This window comes from Apis dorsata, unplaced genomic scaffold (genome assembly GCF_000469605.1).
Source record: "Apis dorsata unplaced genomic scaffold, Apis dorsata 1.3 scaffold_348, whole genome shotgun sequence".
Lineage (NCBI taxonomy): Eukaryota > Metazoa > Arthropoda > Insecta > Hymenoptera > Apidae > Apis > Apis dorsata.
Window position 1 is genome coordinate 85,826 of NW_006263615.1, and position 4,406 is coordinate 90,231.

The 4,406-nt window shown below is 30.5% G+C and overlaps 1 protein-coding gene across 1 annotated transcript in view; it reads left to right on the forward strand.

Annotated features, from left to right (window-relative positions):
- The first annotated feature begins 503 nt into the window (after positions 1 to 503).
- Positions 504 to 4,406, forward strand: part of LOC102681427 (cAMP-regulated phosphoprotein 21) — a 23,913-nt gene continuing 20,010 nt past the window's right edge. Inside the window, exon 1 of the mRNA XM_006618387.2 lies at positions 504 to 635. The gene's annotated coding sequence lies outside the window, so the exon portion shown is untranslated. The remainder of the gene's footprint in view (positions 636 to 4,406) is intronic.

The following is a 4,406-nucleotide window of genomic DNA, read 5'->3' on the forward strand; positions in this document are numbered from 1 at the left end:
ATGTATGTATGTATGTACGTATGTATGTGTGTATAATATATTTATGTATATACATACATATATGTGTATAGCCATTATAAAATATAATTATTATATTTGTACAATACGTATAAGACAGCCATCTCTAATGAAACATTCATAACGAGTGTGTGATAATATTTGTAAAACTTGATATCCAATAAATAATCTTATGTTCTTTACAAATTATTTCAACTTTTTTTTATATGATATATATAATAAAATAATATAGTAAAAAAGATTTTAAAAATATAGGAACGAGCTTTCTTTTCAATTTTATATCAACCAATAATTATTTGCATGAAAATAGTGAAATATTAATACTACTAATATTATTATTATAAAAATAAAAAAAATAAAATTAAACTAATTTTTGAGGAATGACATTATTTAAATTGAAATATTTTAAATATTGTTATATATGACAGAGACATCTATGAAAAGTATCTGTGCTGCCATCTAAATAATATTTCTGTTTAATACTAATAAGCAAAAACAGATAGCGTTACCAATCCGCTGTGCACATTTAAAAAAAGCAAAGGACAACAATACGCGATCGAGTACAGTGAAAAATTGGTGAAATGGTGAAGTTGTGTCGTGCGTATATTTAGAACCAGGTGAGCATTTATTCATTAATTACACTTAGCTTCATTTGTCATGTGCCAATTGATGTGTAGCTCGTTCTAGATAGAACAGCACGTTTTTCAGGATGATTTTTGTACATTTTAATCAGTGAGAAACATTTTATAAAGTCCACTAGGTGTCTCCATTGAATTATATCATTAATTTGTATACATTGAAGAATCAAAAATTTATAATTGCATATTTAATTGTTTAATAATTTTGTGTCGTGTTTTATTATAAAATCATTTTGATAAAATCATATGAATTATTCATTTTGATATTTTTTCGTGCATCATAACCTCTTCACATATAATATTCGTTTTACGAATAGAACATACATCGACAGGTATGCAAATATGTGTATGTACTTATGTATAATACTATCATGTGTATAATATTGTTAATATTAACTTTATTAATTTATCTTTACAAACAATAAGGAAAAAGAGACGATCAAAATCGATAATATACTAAAATTCTGGTTTATCATTAGTTATTTGTTTCTAAACTTTTTCAATAATAGAGATTAATATTTCATTAATTTATTTCATCGGTTTTTTAATTATACACATAAGACTTAATGCATAATAGAAATAAATTAAAAGAATATATATATTATGTATATCTAGAATATATATATAAATATTTGTGCTTAAATATTTAAATTGTTGACATTATGTATAATATAATTATATTTTTTTCCAATTTAATAATAAAAATTGATAAATAATTAGCACATCAAGTATACATCTGCTCGCATATTCATCATATTTCATCATTTTCGCGGGAAGATAAGTAACACGTGGTTCTTAATATACTTTATATTTTTTTAAAAAATGAAATATATTTTATCATTCTATTATACATATATTTCTTTATTAATATGCTTCTTTTTTTTTAGAAAGCTACAAACACAATAATTCAAAATTAATAAAAAATTTTTCATATATTGAAAATACATATGATTTTTTCTGATCATAGAGGAAGAACAATTTAAAAAAATTTTAATGTTATTATAAGATGAAATCATGAAAAATTCATTTTTTTTTTTTTTTAAATTTAGAAGTCAAAATATCCCTTCTCTTAGGGTATGCCAAAATTTCACGGTGGCTTAATGCCCCCATCCCCCACCATGATCCGACCTCTATTGATTGCTCTACCGCACTACTGCCCTACTTTTATGACTTCACTTCATCCCCGCCTTCTCTTTCTCTGTTTCTTTCTTTCTCTTTGGTTTCATGTTCTCTGGTAGTCCTCTTATCATGATGTCATAGATATACAAAAATCATGGATTTCATGTTGTTTATAAAATACATTTTTTTGATTACGGAAAACACTTAGTTTAACTTACAATTTCTTCGCCATTTGATTGCTGATTTATAATAATATCATTCTCATTTACTTTTAATTCAATTTCTGAAATTTATGATATTTCAATCACTAAAATTTGGATAAAATTGGATAAAATTTTAACATTAGAATCACATTCAATATAATAAAATCAGAAATCTTACAATATATACTTATAGAGTCCAAAATGAGAAAATTATACGAATGGGACCGTAAATTGAAGAATCAAAAATTACTACGGTAATAGATTAGCGAAAGATTTAGGAACGACTGTATCTATAAATTGACCAGTAATGTATATTATGTATCGATGGTATGCAATCTTGTGGATTGTGGTGCACGTGCGTATGCTGCTATTACGCTTACGTGTCACATGTGTATGCAACGTTGCGTGCACAGGATCAAGGCTACACGTGGTGCAGGTTTATTTTTGAAGAACCTGTAACACATAGCATATCCAGAGGAACAAGGCTTTTTTCCGTCGTCTTGCGTGCAACCTCGGGATATTTATACAATTTTCTGTTTATCACATTATCAAACTGTGTATTGTTCTATGCTGATGCGTTAAACAATCACAGATATTGTTTTAAATCAAATGACAATTATCCAATTCCATTTGACTGTAAATGAATTTTCAACTTATTATTTGCTTAGAAAAACTGGTTTCTTCTTCTAGATTTTATTGGAAATAATTATCGTTGAGTAAAAGGGCCTCGAGATTTTTTTCCTTTTTTTTAACTTATCGATCAACCGATAGCTTTCATCCGTTAAACATCCTTTCGTTCATTGGATATTCCCATAATCGCGAATATACTTGATCTTTGACTCGATATTTCTTCTTCTTCGTAAATCGAAAGGATTTTATACTTTTATTAATTTATAATTTATCCTAAGGATTATATTTAGAAAGAAATTTAATAATTGCAATCGTGGTATTAAATCATCAGATATTAAAATGGATCAAGAATGTAAGAAAACATCATATGTGATCGTATATTGTGCCGTACTCGGCAGTAATTGAGATGTCTTGTTTCATTGGTCACCGAAAGTGGCCTACGTTGCGTGTCATAATCGGCGCAGAGGATTAAACGTCGATGAAAATCACTTATTGCCTACCGGCTAACATAAATAGTCTTCGCGTTGCAGTGCACGGTTCTTTATCCAGCAAGGTCATCGCAAAAGCGAGCAAACGAGATGACTCACGCGGGATTCGCTCGAATGCTTTCACCATTGGGCCGAATCGTGCTCGGATCGATCGATGCCCAGAGTTAAGACGAATTACGAGCGGCGGCGAAGGGAGGCCGATTTTCGGCTAGCCTGCACACAAATCACTCCTCTTCGACGAATCCGCTGGACGACCACAGTCACGCCAACCTCGGTTTCGCACTCCATCTTATTGTGGCATCACACACGTGCCGCTGAAGAATGTTCTGTTAACCTTCTTTCGGGGAATTCCCGGCCTACCAGCATGGAAATTCGATCGAAGGTAGTCGTGGGCTCGAGGTGAAGGTCAAGTTCACTAGTCGGCCTCAATGATTCGCACACATGACGCAAGCTTTTTGACCGAATCTTTACCTATTGTGATTATAACACTCTTCTTTTATTTTGATTTCTTTCCTCTATTATTAATTCCAAAACAAATTTCCAAGAAAAGTTTTAAGAGACTTGAAAGATAATTGCATTATATTTGTTTTTTTTTTTTAATATATTATATAGATATATCGTCTTGCAAAGTAAAAGTTCAAGAATATATTTTCAACGATGAATTTATATCGATGGTAATTAAGGATAGCTCTCTTCTATGGGAACAATATAAATAAAAGTAATCGTTGATAAAGGGTCGATATATAGTAGATAACAAGACGTGTAGGAGAACCTCCTCGAGAACCAAGGAGATAAAAAGTATTTGCAGTGACCCTCGAGCAAGGTAGCGTGCCAGAGTTCTATAAGAAAAACGGAATTGCTCTTCTAACAGTTTTTCCCTGTTGATGAGCTGTTAGCTTTGTATCCTCCTCCTACACCCACGATATCCAAGAAATGTGCGTCGTTGCTTTATGATACAATTTTTATTGTTCTCTCATACTTGCTCACAACAGGCGATAATTTTCATTGCGAAAATCGTAACAGTATTTTTTTTTTCATTGAAACGGTTACGACGAACAAGAAAAGAAAAAAAAGGTTGATATATGCAAGTTTTATCGAATCACAAGAGGAATACACGTGCGACGACGAAGTTCGGAATTATGTCGTTATTTCGAAGAATATCGTTCCTTGGGTATGAATTCTGAGTCATCATCAACAGGGTCACGTTACATCATTAATCTTTCCCTCTGGTAAAAGCAATCATTTTCACTATTTAAGAGTGCTCGTTGTGATATAACCATTTTTTTTTTCTTTTTTTTTTTTTTTTTTAA